The sequence below is a fragment of the Triticum urartu genome, chromosome 3A, assembly GCF_056163025.1.
Source record: "Triticum urartu cultivar PI428250 chromosome 3A, HENAU_Tu73, whole genome shotgun sequence".
Taxonomy (NCBI): Eukaryota; Viridiplantae; Streptophyta; class Magnoliopsida; order Poales; family Poaceae; genus Triticum; species Triticum urartu.
Genome location: NC_141875.1, coordinates 106975479 through 106993535, shown reverse-complemented (window position 1 = coordinate 106993535; position 18057 = coordinate 106975479).

Genomic DNA, 18057 nt, shown 5'->3' with positions numbered 1-18057 from the left:
GGTGGCCATCTTCATCATCCCGGTGCTCTCCATGATGAGGAGGGAATAGTTCACCCTCGGGGCTGAGGGTATGTACCAGTAGCTATGTGTTTGATCTCTCTCTCTCTCTCTATCTCTCTCTCTCTCGTGTTCTTGATATGGCACGATCTTGATGTATCGCGAGCTTTGCTATTATAGTTGGATATTATGATGTTTCTCCCCCTCTATCTCTTGTGATGAGTTGAGTTTTCCCTTTGAAGTTATCTTATCGGATTGAGTCTTTAAGGATTTGAGAACACTTGATGTATGTCTTGCATGTGCTTATCTGTGGTGACAATGTGATATTCACGTGATCCACTTGATGTATGTCTTAGTGATCAACTTGCGAGTTCCGTGACCTTGTGAACTTATGCATAGGGGTTGACACATGTTTTCGTCTTGACTCTCCGGTATAAACTTTGGGGCACTCTTTGAAGTTCTTTGTGTTGGTTGAATAGATGAATCTGAGATTATGTGATGCATATCATATAATCATACCCACGGATACTTGAGGTGACATTGGAGTATCTAGGTGACATTAGGGTTTTGGTTGATTTGTGTCTTAAGGTGTTATTCTAGTACGAACTCTAGGATAGATCGAAAGGAAAGAATAGCTTCGTGTTATTTTACTACAGACTCTTGAATAGATCGATCAGAAAGGATAACTTTGAGGTGGTTTTGTACCCTACAATAATCTCTTCGTTTGTTCTCCGCTATTAGTGACTTTGGAGTGACTCTTTGTTGCATGTTGAAGGATAGTTATATGATCCAATTGTGTTATTATTGTTGAGAGAACTTGCACTAGTGAAAGTATGAACCCTAGGCCTTGTTTCAACGCATTGCAATACCACTTGTGCTCAGTTTTATCATTAGTAACCTTGCTGTTTTTATATTTTCAGATTACAAAAACATTTATCTACCATCCATATTGCACTTGTATCACCATCTCTTCGCCGAACTAGTGCACCTATACAATTTACCATTGTATTGGGTGTGTTGGGGACACAAGAGACTCTTTATTATTTGGTTGCAGGGTTGTTTGAGAGAGACTATATTAATCCTACGCCTCCCACAGATTGATAAACCTTAGGTCATCCACTTGAGGGAAATTTGCTACTGTCCTACAAACCTCTGCACTTGGAGGCCCAATAACGTCTACAAGAAGAAGGTTGTGTAGTAGACATCAAGCTCTTTTCCGGCGCCGTTGCCGGGGAGGTTAGCGCTTGAAGGTATATCTTTAGATCTTGCAATAGAATCTTTTAGTTTCGTGTTTTATCACTAGTTTAGTTTATAAAAGAAAACTACAAAAAATGGAATTGAGGGTGCCTCATATGCTTCATCTTTTTAATATCTTTCGTGAAAATGATGGAAAGAAAAATTATGCCCAAGTGCTAGAAGAAGAATGCACTAAAATGTTTGGCACTAAATCTTTGAATGATGAGTATGATTGCAATGTTGTTAGTATGAATTATTTGAATATCCATGATGCTAATGATATGCAAAGCCATAAGCTTGGGGATGCTATGTTTGATAAAGATGATATTTTTAGTCTCCCAAGTTTTGATGTGCAAATTTATTATGATGAAAGCATGCCTCCTATCTATGATGATTATTGTGATGACACGTATGCTATAAAGAATAATGATAACCATGAAACTTGTCATAATGATTTTAATTATCAATTGGACTATGCCTCACATGATAGATATTTTGTTGAGTTTGCTCCCACTATTCCGAATGAGAAGAATTTTGCTTATGTGGAGAGTAGTAAATTTTCTATGCTTGGCAATCATGAAAAGAATGCTTTATGTGATGGTTATATTGTTGAATTCATTCATGATGCTACTAAAATTTTTTATGAGGGAGGAATATATGCTTGTAGGAATTGCAATAGTATCAAGTTTCCTCTCTATGTGTTGAAAATCTTGAAGCTATGCTTGTTTTGCTTTCCTATGCTAGTTGATTCTTATTCCCACAAGTTGTTTGCTCACAAAATCCCTATGCATAGGAAGTGGCTTAGACTTAAATGTGCTAGTTATATTCTTCATGATGCTCTCTTCATATTTCAAATCTTATCTTTTATGTGAGCATCATTGAAACCAACATGCCTAGCTAGAAAGGCATTAAAGAAAAGCGCTTGTTGGGAGACAAACTGTCAGGGATATACCCCGTGGTATGACCCGGCCGAAGATATGACCCGGCTGGGACTTGGTATTTCATTGGTAAGCCGACAGATTGTTTAAACCAGAGGTTAAGCCAGCGGGAACAGTTAAGCAGGTTAAGCCGGCGGACACAGTCATGTAAGCCGGCAGACACAGTCATGTAACCTGGCAGACACAGTCATATAAGTCAGATAGTTAAGCAGATAGTTAAGTCAGACAGTTAAGTCGGACAGTAAACCGGCTTACGTTAAGAAGCCCAAGACGTTAAGAAGCCCAAGAAGTTAAGAGGCCCATGGTGAGAAGCCTATGGTAAGACGTCAAAATAGGTTAAGTCCTAATCTGAGTTTGACTCTACATGTAACCCGCCCCTTCAACATATATAAGGAGGGGTAGGGCTCCCCAAGAGGGACAAGTTGAATAATCATTAAGTCTAGACACAACTAGGAGAGCCGGAGTTAAGGCGACTCCCTGATGATGATAATGAGACCTAGCTACAAACAACATGTAGGGTTGTTACCGGATGATATTTCCCGGAGCCCGAAGCTGTCTAAATCTTCAGCTTGCGTGTTGCGTCTCTCGATTCCGATCAACCCCTTCAAGCTATCGCTTAGATGCGTTGGCCTCACGACTAAGTCCTCACACTAGGACGGGTCATAATGCCCAACATATAACCTGGCTTTATAACCAAGGCTGCATTTTAGAATAATCGAATATGAAACATATCATACCTATGACATTGAATCACATCGTTGGTTTACCAACTTCTTTTTTAGTAAGGGTGATAACCCAAATCTCGAGTACTGATAACTCCTTCCATATTGTGCCGGTTTATGATAAAACCGTGCCGGGTTGTGATAAACACCGTGTTACTCCATAAGAGGATGTTAACAACAAGGATCAAACTGGGCAAATAGTCTCCGGATTGACGTGAACTGTGTTCCGTCAATTGATTGGTTAAAAAACTTTTGTCGGTTTAAAAAACACAATGAAAAGCAAAAACCCCCCTTCAAAGAAAAGTGTGAAGCAAAAGAAAAGTTTTATTTAAACTGATCAAATGGCGTTACCATGGCCAAACACGACCAAGCTCCCGTTAGGTGTAACTATGGTTCTAGTCAGCCAGGTCCCCAAATGAAACCGTGGCATTTATGCCGACCAAATGGCGTGGTCATGGTTCGGGTTCGACCAAGCCCCCAAGTGATTCTGTGGCCTTAGGCCGATCAAGAGGCATGACTGGTTCAGACATGACCAAGTCCCCAAGTGATCTGGTGGCTCTCGCCTATCAAGAGGCATGGTATTGGTTTGGACACGACCAATCCTCCAAGTGATATAACACGATGCTTTTAGCAAAGCGAACTCAAGGGGTAAACCGGAGGCCGCTTTAGAGCAACTCCGTGTAACCTCACCTGATGTAAAAGAACAGAGACCCCGCTTTATGAAGCAGAAGCCCCCATGTGATCAATAATATGTCAGGCCAGTAAGGCGGGATACCCATGTTTGAACCGCGCATCATGGCAGCAGGTCCTCTTTGGCAATTTTTAACTTTTTGCAAGAGATAAATTCTTCTTGAACCGGGATCTTGAACCGGATATTGAGAGCTTCAAAGCTTTGTGGGAGACATCTTTCCCTTGAACCGGATTTTAAACCGGAATCTTCATTTTCAGCCGAAAATTTTTCTGACGGCCTTTAAACCCGAACTTGCGAGAAGTTAATTCCTTTTTGAACCGAACATTGTTAAACTGGATTTGAGCACTTCAGAGCTTTGGGGGAGAACAGATTTCCCTTGAACCGGACTGTAAACCAGATATTTGAGAGTTTCAGTCAGACTGACTTCCCTTGAGCCGGATTTTAAACCGGAATCCTTTCTGATGACCCGGATCTTCTTCATTGAGCCGGAATTTTGTAACTGTCATATACTTTCTAAACCGGAAATTTTCTGATGGCCTTTAAACTTTCATCAATATAACAGTAGCCTCCGGGACCGGGTTATCCTTCCCTCCATCGTCCTGGGGTTTTTAAATTTGCTGAAACTGGCAATATTCGCTGAGTCATGTCATCGTAGCCCCCGAGTCTCAAAGGTGACTTGAGGAGTTGGCTTGAGGCTCTCCATATTTGACCGTGATATAAACTGGCATAACTTGTATATCATTGGCGTTGATAGCACGATGTGAATCCATAGAAGGTTGAGGTGACTGCAGCGGGTTGTAAATGATCCCATATGAGCCGTGTCAGCAACTCGGCCAATGGTTCCTTCCAACTGGCGATTTGAAGTTAATCAAAACTGTAGTGGCGGCGACTTGTGCGCCCAATAAACAGCTCATGCAGATAGGTGCGGCCCGGTATGTTGATGTAGACCAGGCCGCGAGAGACGGACGACAAAAGCGACCGCAACATCAGAGGCAGCTCGGATAGATGAACCGGCTGCAGCATTGTAAACCGGTGCGGACGGGGAAGATCGGCACCGGTGCCGTAACCGGCGCGGACGAGCAAGTCAACCACATCGTGTTGATGTAGTGAACAATTGTCCTGCATCAAAAACATCGCAAGCCGGAGTAATTTGTTTTTTGACAAAAACAATATGTGCTAAATTATACTTAGAGGGATATCACCTGATTCGCCCGAACAACAAATGAGTCGGCCGTGGCATTGTAAGCCGGTGCGGACGCGTGAACCGCCGTGAGGGTAGATGAACGAGTCATCCATGGCGTTTGTAAAGCGGCGCGGGTGGCGATTCAAACATGATGTTGTTTAACTGATGTAGATGCACGAATCGGCGGCAGGTGCGGACGGATGTAATCCGAACATCGGGGCAGCGACTTGCACGTATATCCGTCGAGCATCCTAGCACGGACAAACACAACTACAAAAAGTGATGTTGATGCGCCCCCTTAGGCGACACCCTTCTGTAACGGTCCTGCAAAAATATTACAAGACCAAGTAATTGTTCTTTGACAAAAACAATATGTATACTAAAATAAACTTTAGATGGATACCACCTGACTCGTCCGGACAGTAAATGAGTCGGCTGCGGCGTTGTAAGCCGGTGCGGACGGAAGAGTCGACCGCAGTGCTGTAAGCCGGCGCTGACGAGCGAGTCGGCCGCCGCGTTGGAAGCGGCGCAGACGTGTGCGAATCGGCCGCGGGGGCGGACGACGAGTCAATCGCGTGCGTTGATGTAGCGGGGGTGACGACTCTCTCGTCCGTGCTAGTGCAAAAAATAATCCTGGCGCACATCCCTTTGTGACACCTTTATAACGAATAATGGTGGTTTGTGCTTTGTCTCGATTTTTCTTGTGGCTAGCCTTGACGCCCTCTTTTTTTTAAACGCCTTTATCCAGTGGTATTTTTCTGAAATTGATTGCAGCTTCACGTAATCACGTGACCGAGTACTAGTAGTATTTGGATTTGACTAGTCTTGTCTTCCACGTGATGGATGATGGTCCTTCTTGGAGATTGTGCCATTGTAATTCCGTTTCAATTAGCACTAGTAGCAAGTCTTTGGAAAGTCACTGCCATCGAGATACGGGACAGCGGTCAGGTTGCAGCCTTTTTCTTTTTTTAATGTAGATGACTGCCGCTGATCCATAGTATTTTGCCCTTTGACTCCTTGCGTACTAGTAACAACCTCTGGTGTCATGTTGGCTTGATGTGATAGACTGTCTTTTTTTGTGATCTGTAGTGCCTTCGTGGAAGAAGAAAAGGCAGCAGTACACGGTTGATAGCTACGGCCTGGGATTTATGGACGTAGAGCAGCAGCGATTCGGAGTTGATCCGGTTTAAAAACGCGAAGTTGACTCGGAACAGACCGGCGGTTCGGACGAAACTGCAGTGAAGCGACGATGGCTTGGTGCGGCCGTTCAACCAGGGTTGACCTCCGGTGAAAACGTTGCCTTGGTAATTTCTGACTGATGAGATTTGATGCCTACGTGAGTGGCGGCTTTTCTGGTGCGGGTCCCTCCATACTAATTAAGGAAAACACTGCAATCTTTGGCCACTTTCAATCGTATTTCACGAACCGTGTCGGACTTTCTTGGGATATTGAAATCTTCGTGGACGGCAACCACTCGTACGTGGCCGATCGGACAGCCGCCCGACACAGTAGTCACCGGATCCGCTCGCCGATTCTCTGCTGACAGCTCTTGTAGCAGTAGTTTTGGTTTCGACGAGAATAATTCCTTCTCTTGATCTTGGCGAGTTATGGCGGTAGCAACGATCCAGCCCTAATGTTCTCTTGATCTTGAATCTCGAATATACCGTTTGACGGTTCGTCGACGATGTAAACTTCTGCGCCGGTTCTTTCCATCCAGCAAATCATGAACTTCTCAATCCCTGAAGAGATCCCTTCAAGATCTCAACACCACCGTGCGCCAGCCCCATGGTGGGCGCCAACTGTCGTGGATTTGTCACGGCAGATGTCCTTAGTGTCAGGACTTAGTCGCGAGGCCAACGCATCTATGTGGTAGCTTGAGAGGGGTTGAGTGGGACGAGAGACGCAGGGCGGATCAACACGCAAGACAAGGATTTAGACAGCTTCGGGGCCGGGAAACATCATCCGGTAATAGCCCTACATGCTGTTTAAGGTTAGGTCTCATTATCATCACGAGGGAGTCGTCGTAAACCGGCTCTCCTCTTTGTGTCTAGCCCTAAGATTGTTTTTTTTTTCCTCCCCTCTTTGGGGAGCCCTGCCCCTCCTTATATATGTTGAAGGGGCGGTTTATATGTGGAGTCCTATTAGGATTAGGACTAGTCTATCTCTAATACGAACCGGATACAAGTCCTGGTCTTAACTCCTTGTAAGGTAAATATTCGTCATGCCTTTCTCCTTAAACCGGCCCACCATAGTATGAACCGGCCTTCATGAACCGCCTGTTGGGCCACCGGGTCTTGTCGTTCTTCTGACCCGCCTGCCGGATTACCAATGAACCGTAAACCGCCAGGCCCAAACGGGTCGCCAGTGAGTCATCAAGTCTTAGCCGGGTCTCAAGTCCGGCCGGTTTACGCCGCGGGTTATATCCCGATAGCGCCCATCGTGAGGCCTGCGTACGGTGATGTTGAGTTCTTGAAAGAATCTTTTTTAGGGTTCGAGAGGCTCATAATTTTTTCGGATGAAGAAGAGCTGGTTTGAAGGATTTGCATTAGTGTCAAGTCCATCAATCTGTGAGATTTAAGGATGAAGAGAAGTCAGGGTTGCGCCTGGGCACCACTATAAACCGCCGAGATCAATATAAGTTTTTTCGACGCCGTAGACGTACTGCATGATACGTCAGATGTTGGGATTTAACAACCGGATCCGATTCCTGTTATACTTCACATCCACGTCAGTTGTTTTTCACGAGAGGATCAAGTCGCAGGGAGAAATAGAAGTCTACCTGTTACTTTCGGGGATGAAGACCAAGGTCTGCTACAAGTCAATCCATCGATGTCAACGAGTGCTACTCCAGTTAGTACTACGTTTGCCAAAAAAGGGGGGAAGATCGTGACGTCGGCTTAAGTTTTTCACCAAAATCAACTACGACTCGGAAGCAGATACATAGTACTAGCTAAATGTCTCCGGCCTTGTTTCGATTCAATCCGCCGGCCACCTCAGCTGCTCCGCCTCAAACGTCTGCTCTGCCCGCCGCACCATCGCCGGGTTCCATCAGTCGCCGCTGCGGATTTGGTTCCAGCCGCTGTTATCGCCTTGCGGTTTTGCCTGAGCTTCAGATGTCGAGCCGCCCTGGTCTGAGCCGCCTTTGCCTCCAATGGCACTGCCGTCGTTGTGGCCCAGCACCTCTCCACCACCCAGTCTCTGTGAGCCGGCCCCGCCGGATTGCCGTCTCTCTGTTCCTATCACGAGTCGCCGTCGTCGGGTCATAACCGGCCTTGAGTCACTGTCCCATATTGAGCCGCTGCCGGAGAGTCACCATTGCCGCCTGCCAAGTCGCTGCAGCTGCTCCGCATACAATCATGTTAATCTGAAGTGATCAGACATGCTACGGCCATAACCCGGACTCGAAATCCATCTTCACTTCCGCCGGAGAGCCGCCCTCGCCTCCCCCCTCGTGGACGGATCGCATCAAGTCACCGCTGCCATGTTGTTTAGCCTCGGGTCTCTGTTTACGAGTCACCGTCCGTCCTCTGCAAAAGAGCCGCCTCTGATAAGGCAAGGACTAAATCGGTTATTTACTTGCCGCGCTCGGACAAACGACTCTCAGGACTAATTTGATACACTTACCGTCCATGCCAAAAAATGTATGAGCCGGCGTCAAGTCAAAGACCGATCCAGTAGTCAGCATCATACTTTTTTGCTGTTGTTCGTATAAAGTGGTTCACCAAGCATTTGAATGCTTTCCACGTAAAAGTTCAGAGTTGGAGGAGGAGTAATCTGTCCAGCAAGCATCTAGTACCAGTACGTGGAGCTGTTAGTAATTTGGTCCAGTTTTTTAGTTACCAAGTGAAAGAAAACCACGACTCGGTTTGGTCAGCTGGCCATGATTCGGAAACGTTGGCCAGAGCTTCAAATCACGGCCGAGTCAGTTGAGCCGCCCACCGTGACAAGTCCATTTGAGCTGCCGGGACCTTGTGATCCGTCTGCTGATACGTCTCCAACGTATCTATAATTTTTGATTGCTTCATGCTATATTATCTAATGTTTTGGACATTATCGGGCTTTATTATCCATTTTTATATTATTTTTGGGACTAACCTATTAACTGGAGGCCCAGCCCAGAATTGCTGTTTTTTACCTGTTTTAGGGTTTTGAAGAAAAGAAATATCAAACGGAGTCCAAACGGAATGAAATCTCCGGGAACGTGATTTTCTCACCGAATACAACTTAGGAGACTTGGACCCTACGTCAAGCCAACTAACAGGAGGCCACGAGGTAGGGGGCGCGCCCTCCACCCTCGTGGGCCCCTGTTACTCCACCGACGTACTTCTTCCTTTTATATATACCCACGTACCCCCAAACGATCAGAACAGGAGCCAAAACCCTAATTCCACCGCCGTAACTTTCTATATTCACGAGATCCCATCTTGGGGCCTGTTCCGGAGCTCCGCCGGAGGGGGCATCGATCATGGAGGGCTTCTACATCAACACCATAGCCTCTCCGATGAAGTGTGAGTAGTTTACTTCAGACCTATGGGTCCATAGTTATTAGCTAGATGGTTTTTTCTCTCTTTTTGAATCTCAATACAATGTTCTTCCCCTCTTTTGTGGAGATCTATTCGATGTAATCTTCTTTTTGCGGTGTGTTTGTTGAGACCGATGAATTATGGGTTTATGATCAAGTCTATCTATGAATAATATTTGAATCTTCTCTGAATTCTTTTATGTATGATTGGTTATCTTTGCAAGTCTCTTCGAATTATCAGTTTGGTTTGGCCTACTAGATTGATCTTTCTTGCAATGAGAGAAGTGCTTAGCTTTGGGTTCAATCTTGCGGTGTCCTTTCCCGGTGACAGTAAGGGCAGCAAGGCACGTATTGTATTGTTGCCATCGAGGATAACAAGATGGAGTTTTCTTCATATTGCATGAGTCTATCCCTCTACATCATGTCATCTTGCTTAAGGTGTTACTCTGTTTTTAACTTAATACTCTAGATGCATGCTGGATAGCGGTCGATGAGTGGAGTAATAGTAGTAGATGCAGGCAGGAGTCGGTCTACTTGTCTCGGACGTGATGCCTATATACATGATCATACCTAGATATTCTCATAACTATGCTCAATTCTGTCAATTGCTCAACAGTAATTTGTTCACCCACCGTAGAATACTTATGCTCTCGAGAGAAGCCACTAGTGAAACCTATGGCCCCCGGGTCTATCTTTATCATATTAATCTCCTACTACTTAGTTATTTACTTTGCTTTTATTTTACTTTGCATCTTTATCATAAAAATACCAAAAATATTATCTTATCATATCTATCAGATCTCACTCTCGTAAGTGGCCCTATAGGGATTGACAACCCCTATTTGCGTTGGTTGCGAGGATTTAGTTATTTTGTGCAAGTACGAGGGACTCGCGCGTAGCCTCCTACTGAATTGATACCTTGGTTCTCAAAAACCGAGGGAAATACTTACGCTACTTTGCTGCATCATCCTTTCCTCTTCGGGGAAAACAACGCAGCGCTAAAAGAGGTAGCATTAGCCTTGCTACAACAGTCGCCGGAGCGGTCTCGCTGCAGCCCAAGTCGCCGCTGGCCGGTCAAAGTTGCTGCTGACCTCGTATCTGCCTTGAGCCACTAATGCTCTGAGTCGCTCCTTCCCCGGGATCACCTCGGGCTACCACCTCTGCCTACCGGCTCATGCACCATCACTGAGTTGCCGCTGCCTACCGCCTCGTCGTTGTGGCCGCTTCACCGGACTCGCTTCCGCTCGGATTTTCTCCGAATTGCTTTCACCTCTTCTGCTCTGAGTTGGCCTTGAGCCGCCGTCGCCTCCGCTGTGGCTTAGCCATTAAGCAGCTGAGTTGCCGCCGTTTCGCCTCGCTCCAGAGTCGGCTGACTCCGCTCTGTTTTAAGTCGCCGGCTGAGCCGCTTCGTCACCGCCGAGGCCTCCGCCGTTGTTGCAGCCACGGCCACCTGAGCCGCCTGTGGACGGAGCCTCGACTCGCTAGGCCTTGCCCTTTCTAATGTGGATGCGCCGAGAGCTACCAGCGCCAGGCCGGCCCTAAACTGCCGTCAAGTCGCCGCCATGTGTTAGTGTGACGCCCCGAGACCGTTGCGCCAGGTGTCTTCCGGTGTTTCGTTGTTGTTGCCTTGTCATTTGCTTGCGTGTTGCATCTTGCCATGTCATCATGTGCATTGCATCATCATGTTTTCAAAACTTGCATCCGTCCGGGTTCCCCCAGTTCCGTTCGTTGTCCGTTCTGAGCCCAGACACACTTGCACGCGCCCGCGGCACGTCCGAAATATTATTTTATAAGTGGCCGGAAAATGTTCTCGGAATGGGTTGAAAGTTGGCATGTGGTGTTGTTATGTTGTAGGTAGGCCGCCTGCCAAGTTTCATCGCATTCAGAGATTGTTTGACGCCCAAACGATTTACTATAGCGACAATATAGTCGGTCAAACGTCGGACGTTTTCGGTCTCCGGAAACAGTCGTTGGGCCTCTCTCTCTTTTCTCTTCTCTCAGTGATAGAGGCAAAGGTGTCCCGATGTTTCGATGAGATGGTGGCTATCGTTTTCTGTGGGAGTCGACCTTGACGATCCGACTACGAACGTGCGAGACGTCGCGCCTTAGCAATCGCTAAACCAACTTCCGAGGGGTTATTGACCACGCCGGAGCACGATCAACCTGACCACGAGGGCCTGTTTCCTGCGAGCAAACGAAGAACAAGCAAGAAGCTGAGATTGCAATCTGGATATTGCGAATATAAGATGAAAGCTTTATTGATCAAGGTGGGGTTCTGTGACGTCTTGGTCTGGTCGTTGGACACAAACGAAGTACGCGAAGTTGCAGCTATGGCGAACTTTTAATCTAAACAAAACCCAAGTCTAAACGACGCCCTAAGGGCTGTATATATGGAGGAAGAGAGGGTAATTTCGTGGCCCTTGAGGGTGGGGTCCGAAACCAACCCTAACTCTTGTTTCCCCACACATACGGACTCTAAAAATAGCCTATACTTAAGTATTTCGAAATTACATGGGCCTGGCCCATTAATAAGGTGACGCAGCACCTAGAATAGCCTATGGACGAATATTATGAAGTGGCATCTTGTATATTTCGTCCATGGCTTCATGCACTCCTTATGGCGGCTTCAAAGTCCTGAAATCATCACTTGTAACTCCGTTCTTGATCCCCTTGTGCATGCCATCAACTCCATTCGTGTTCTTGCTCCAATGTTCATCCTTCTCCAAGCTAGGACCTTCATTTGTAAGCAAAACAAATGTATCCAATTTAGGCAGCATCATAATCTCATGAACATTAGAATCATTACCAAGAAACGAAAGTACCTGGTAATTTAATTGGCGTGCGCGAGCTCTAGTAATTGGTCCAGTATATGTAACAGTAGGGGCTGTGGGTGTAACAATGGTATTGATGTCCTCATCATCCTCCCCTTCTTGAAATGAAGTCGTCCTCGACGGAAGCTCATCTTCCTCACCCAAATAAGGCTTCAAATCTGCAATGTTAAAAGTGGGACTAACCCCAAAATCTGCAGGTAGCTCAAGTTTATATGCATTATCATTTATTTTCTCTAAAACCTTAAAAGGACCATCAGCACGTGGCATTAGCTTTGATTTGCGCAGATTAGGAAATCTATCTTTACGCAAATGTAACCAAACAAGATCTCCAGGTGCAAACACAACATGTTTTCTACCCTTATCTCCAGCAAGTTTATATTTAGCATTCATACGCTCAATGTTTTCCTTAGTTAACTCATGCATTTTTAAAATCAATTCAGAACGTTCTTTAGCATCAAAATTAACCTTCTCCGAAGATGGAAGAGGCAACAAATCAATAGGTGCACGAGGTAGGAAACCATACACAATTTCAAAAGGGCACATCTTAGTAGTAGAATGCAATGAACGATTATAAGCAAATTCAATATGAGGCAAGCATTCTTCCCACATTTTCTTGTTATTCTTCAAAACAGCCCTAAGCATAGTAGACAATGTTCTATTGACTACTTCAGTTTGTCCATCAGTTTGGGGGTGACAAGTAGTACTAAAAAGCAGCTTAGTCCCCAACTTAGCCCATAAACATCTCCAAAAGTGGCTAAGAAATTTAGTATCACGATCTGAAACAATAGTATTTGGCACACCATGTAAGCGAATAATTTCACGAAAGAACAAATCAGCAACATTAACAGCATCATCGCTTTTATGACATGGTATAAAGTGTGCCATTTTCGAGAACCTATCCACGACAACAAATATGCTATCCCTCCCCTTCTTTGTTCGAGGTAAACCTAAAACAAAGTCCATAGATATATCCTCCCAAGGAACACTAGGTACAGGCAAAGGCATATATAAACCATGAGGATTGAGTCGTGACTTAGCTCTTTGACATGTAGTGCAGCGAGCAACAAAACGCTCAACATCCCGTCTCATCTTTGGCCAAAAGAAATGTGTAGCAAGTATATCCTCCGTCTTCTTGACGCCAAAGTGTCCCATTAATCCTCCTCCATGCGCCTCCTGCAATAACAAAAGACGAACGGAGCTAGCTGGAATGCATAGCTTGTTAGCACGAAACACAAATCCATCGTTAAGAACGAACTTGTTCCAAGTTCTCCCTTCCTTACAATTCTGCAATACATCTTTAAATTCAGCATCATTAACATATTGATCCTTGATGGTCTCCAAACCAAATATTTTAAAGTCAAGTTGTGAAAGCATAGTATAACGACGAGACAAGGCATCAGCAATAACATTTTCTTTACCCTTCTTGTGTTTAATGACATAAGGGAAAGTCTCAATGAATTCAACCCATTTAGCATGTCTACGGTTCAGTTTTGCTTGACTTTTAATGTGTTTCAAAGATTCATGATCAGAATGTATAACAAATTCCTTGGGCCATAAATAATGTTGCCATGTTTCTAAGGTCCGAACAAGAGCATATAATTCTTTATCATAAGTAGAATAGTTCAGACTAGGCCCACTCAATTTTTCAGAAAAGTATGCAACAGGTTTTCCATCTTGTAATAACACACCTCCTAATCCAATTCCACTAGCATCACATTCAAGCTCAAAAGTCTTATTGAAATTAGGAAGTTGGAGTAAAGGAGCATGTGTTAACTTATCTTTCAATACCGTGAAGGCTTCTTCCTGTGCGGTACCCCAAACAAAAGGTACATCCTTCTTTGTAAGCTCGTTGAGAGGTGCAGCAATGGTGCTGAAATCTCTCACAAAACGCCTATAGAAACCAGCGAGGCCAAGGAAACTCCTCACTTGTGTGACCGTTTTGGGCTGCGGCCAACTCTCAATAGCTTCAATCTTGGCTTTATCAACTTCAATTCCCTGTGGAGTAACAACATAGCCAAGAAAAGATACTCGGTCGGTGCAAAAGGTGCACTTTCCAAGGTTACCAAACAAACGTGCATCACGTAGAGCAATAAAAACAGCACGTAAATGTCCCAAATGGTCCTCCAAAGATTTGCTATAAATCAATATGTCATCAAAGTAAACTACCACAAATCGTCCAATGAAGGCACGTAAAACTTCGTTCATTAACCTCATGAAAGTACTAGGTGCATTAGTTAACCCAAAAGGCATGACTAACCACTCATATAATCCAAACTTAGTTTTAAATGCTGTTTTCCATTCATCTCCCAATTTCATACGAATTTGATGGTAACCACTACGCAAGTCAACTTTGGAGAATATTGTAGAGCCACTCAATTCATCAAGCATATCATCTAGCCTAGGAATAGGATGACGATAACGAATAGTAATATTATTAATGCCTCTACAATCAACGCACATACGCGACGTACCATCCTTTTTCGGCACTAAAATGATAGGAACAGCACAAGGACTAAGGGATTCGCGTATATAACCTTTGTCGAGCAGTTCTTGTACTTGACGCATAATCTCCTTCGTCTCCTCTGGATTGGTACGGTATGGTGCACGGTTGGGTAATGATGCACCGGGAATTAAGTCAATTTGATGTTCAATCCCGCGAATAGGTGGTAATCCCGGTGGCACGTCTTGTGGAAAGACGTCGGCGAACTCCTGCAAAATGTTAGTGACAGCAGGAGGCAAAGAGGAAGGCGCGTCCTCGAATGAAAATAATGCCTCTTTGCACACAAAAGCATAGCAAACAGATTTGCTAAAATCTAGATCATCAATATCAGATTTGGTGGCAAGTAAACATGCACTTTTCAATTTAATTTCAGAAGCAACACTAGATTGTTTATTATTATTAGGCTGCATGTGTTGCTCAAATTCTTTTGCCACAATCTGATTTTCACTCTTAGTTTTCTCCTGTTTTGCTTTATTAGCTCTATTAATATCATCTTTCAAAATGGAATCAGGAGTCATAGGAAGCAAAGTAATATTTTTATCCTTATGAACAAGAGTATACTGATTGTTTCTACCATGGTGAATAGAATTTTTATCAAATTGCCATGGTCTACCAAGTAATAAGGAACATGCTTGCATAGGTACCACATCACAATCAACATAATCAGCATATGTAGAGATACTAAAATGCACACGAACAGTACGTGTTACCTTAACCTTGCCGCTATTGTTGAACCATTGGATGTAGTAAGGATGTGGATGTGGTCTTGTGGTGAGAGATAGCTTCTCCACCATCTCGATGCTAGCCAAGTTGTTGCAACTCCCTCCATCTATGATCACGCGAACAGAACGTTCCTTCACAACTCCCTTTGTATGGAACAAATTATGCCTCTGATTTTGCTCAGCTTGTGTAACCTGCACACTCAAAACACGTTGAGCAACTAAACATTCATACCTGTCAGCATCTTCAGGAGCCATGTATTGCGTCTCATGATCAGAATCGTCTCCACCGTGTTCGTCACGTGTAATAAGAGCCAAAGTCTCCTCATCATAGTCACTAGCGGACTCATACCCACCATCCTCAGTAACAATCATCACACGCTTAGATGGGCATTCTCTCGCATAATGACCTCCACCCTTGCAACGTCGACAAATAATATCATGTGTCTGCCCTGTTGATGCCATGGATGAAGAAGAGCTTTTTGCAGGCCCAGAAGGTGTGCTCTTGGCAGATAGTGGTGATTGTGCCTGCTTTATTGTATCACGGTTGGAGGTGGCAGCCGACGGAGGCGCCGGTGAAGCAGAACGTGTGGAAGTAGATGATGCACGTGGTGTCCATGAAGAAGGTCGACCTGCAGAAAAGTTAGTCCGCGCCAATGCCTGTCGATCCTGCACTTCACGTTCAGCTTTACAAGCAAGATGGAATAAACGAGTGATATTAGTATACTCCTTATACTCTAGAATCGTCTGAATCTCTCTATTTAATCCACCCATAAAACGTGCAAGCATAGCTTCATTCTCCTCAACAATACCACATCTAATCATGCCAGTTTGTAATTCCTGATAATATTCTTCCACAGAATTTTTTCCCTGTCTTAAGCGCTGCAATTTTTGAAGTAATTCACGTTGATAATATGGTGGAACCCAACGAGTACGCATAGCAGTTTTCAAAGCAGCCCAAGTAGCAGGAATGGGATATAATCTACAATGCTCAGACCACCAAACACATGCAAAACTAGTGAATGCACAAACAGCAGCAGGAACACGTCTCTCCTCGGGATATTGTAAACATGTAAATCGTTGTTCAGTTTCTAACTCCCAAGTAAGATATATATCAGGAACATATCTACCCTCAAATGGTGGAATATTCAATTTTAGTTTAGGGAGATGGTCATGATCTCGTACCTGAGGGTGAGCCCTACCATTGCCATTATTTGCATGTGGACGACCTGATGGTTGCTGTGCTGGTGGTGGCACGTAGTTCTGATTTTGATCAACCTCATCCTCGTAATCGCCAGCAAAATCATCCTCCTCCGCATCAGCAGCAGGAGCCACAGAAGTAGCAACAGCAGCACCAACAGTTTGGCCAGGTGCAAGAGGGAGACGGCTCGCTCGGCGGAGGGTTGTTTCACGATGCGTAGGTAGTCGTCGTTGTTGTTGTTGTAGAGGTGCGTTAGGTGCAGCCGGTGGTGGTGGTGGAAGACGCGCGAGCAATTCATTAAACCTGTCATCGAGCTTTGTTTCGAACGTCTTCTCCATGTCATCTATCTTCTCCATGGCCTCTTCAAATCTGTTTAGCACATCCTGCACCTGTCCATTCATCATTTGCTGAAATTTATCATGCAACTCCTGATTCGTCATGTTCTCCCAGTCAGTCTCGTCGGCTTGTGATCCTGCCATGGTTAGCAACAATAGAAAACACACAAGAATATGATCCTATAGAATACTAACAAGAGGTGGTGGTGGCGGGTGTCACAAATCCGTCAAGCAAATCTCAAATTCTTACCAGTTCTTACCCAGCAGCAGGCGGTGATCGGCAACCGTTGTAGTCAAAACTCTCAAAAGCTTGGATAGAGCGATTGCCAGGGAGAGTCAAACGCACGACGTAGAGGTATGTGGAGCTGGGAAGGCTTATAGTATGGTAGCAAAAAGGGTCAGCAATAATCAATTCAGAGATGCAAAGTTGAATAAACGTTCAACGACGGTACTGTGCTGGTCCTAGGCTAGACCGTGCTAGAGACGCGAGCCTAGAACACTAACAAAATCACGGCGCTGCACGTAAATAAGGGATAAGCACACTCTGGAACTTTTTTTTTTCGCTTTTTTTTTTGCGCTCCTCTTTTTTTTTTTGCGCTCCTTTTTTTTTTTTTGCGAAAAATTACTATAATGGCGAGTGTCTCAAAACTCTTCCCTCGTCAAACTGATAGGATGGGCACGAAAATTTTTTTTGCCACTTTTTTTTTTTCGGAAATCAGGGCAGCGACGACGAAAAAGTGCGACAAAAAATCACTATGATGGCACGTGGCTCAAAAGACTCAGAAAAGCCTAAAAATAGGATAGGGAAAAAAAATTTTTGCCCGAGAAAATTTTGGCCTAAAAACTGCCCGGGGGTCTCCAGACTCTTTTTTTTTTTTTTTCGAGACCTACGCAGGCAAGGAAACACGAATCGGAATTGAGATTGATCTCAAGAACAATCCTAATATGAGAAGAACTCGGATTGGTGGTGGATATATGGTGGTGGTATATGGCAGCGGTGGTGGTATATGGTAGTGGTGGTGGTATATGGATAGAGATTGATGGTGGTATATGGATACGGATTGGTGGTGGTATATGGATATGGATTCAGAGCGGTGGCGGATAAGCAAAAGTGGTAGATGGGCGATGATGATGGTGCGGCGGCGGCGTGACAACTTGTGACCAGAACTCGAAACTCTAAAA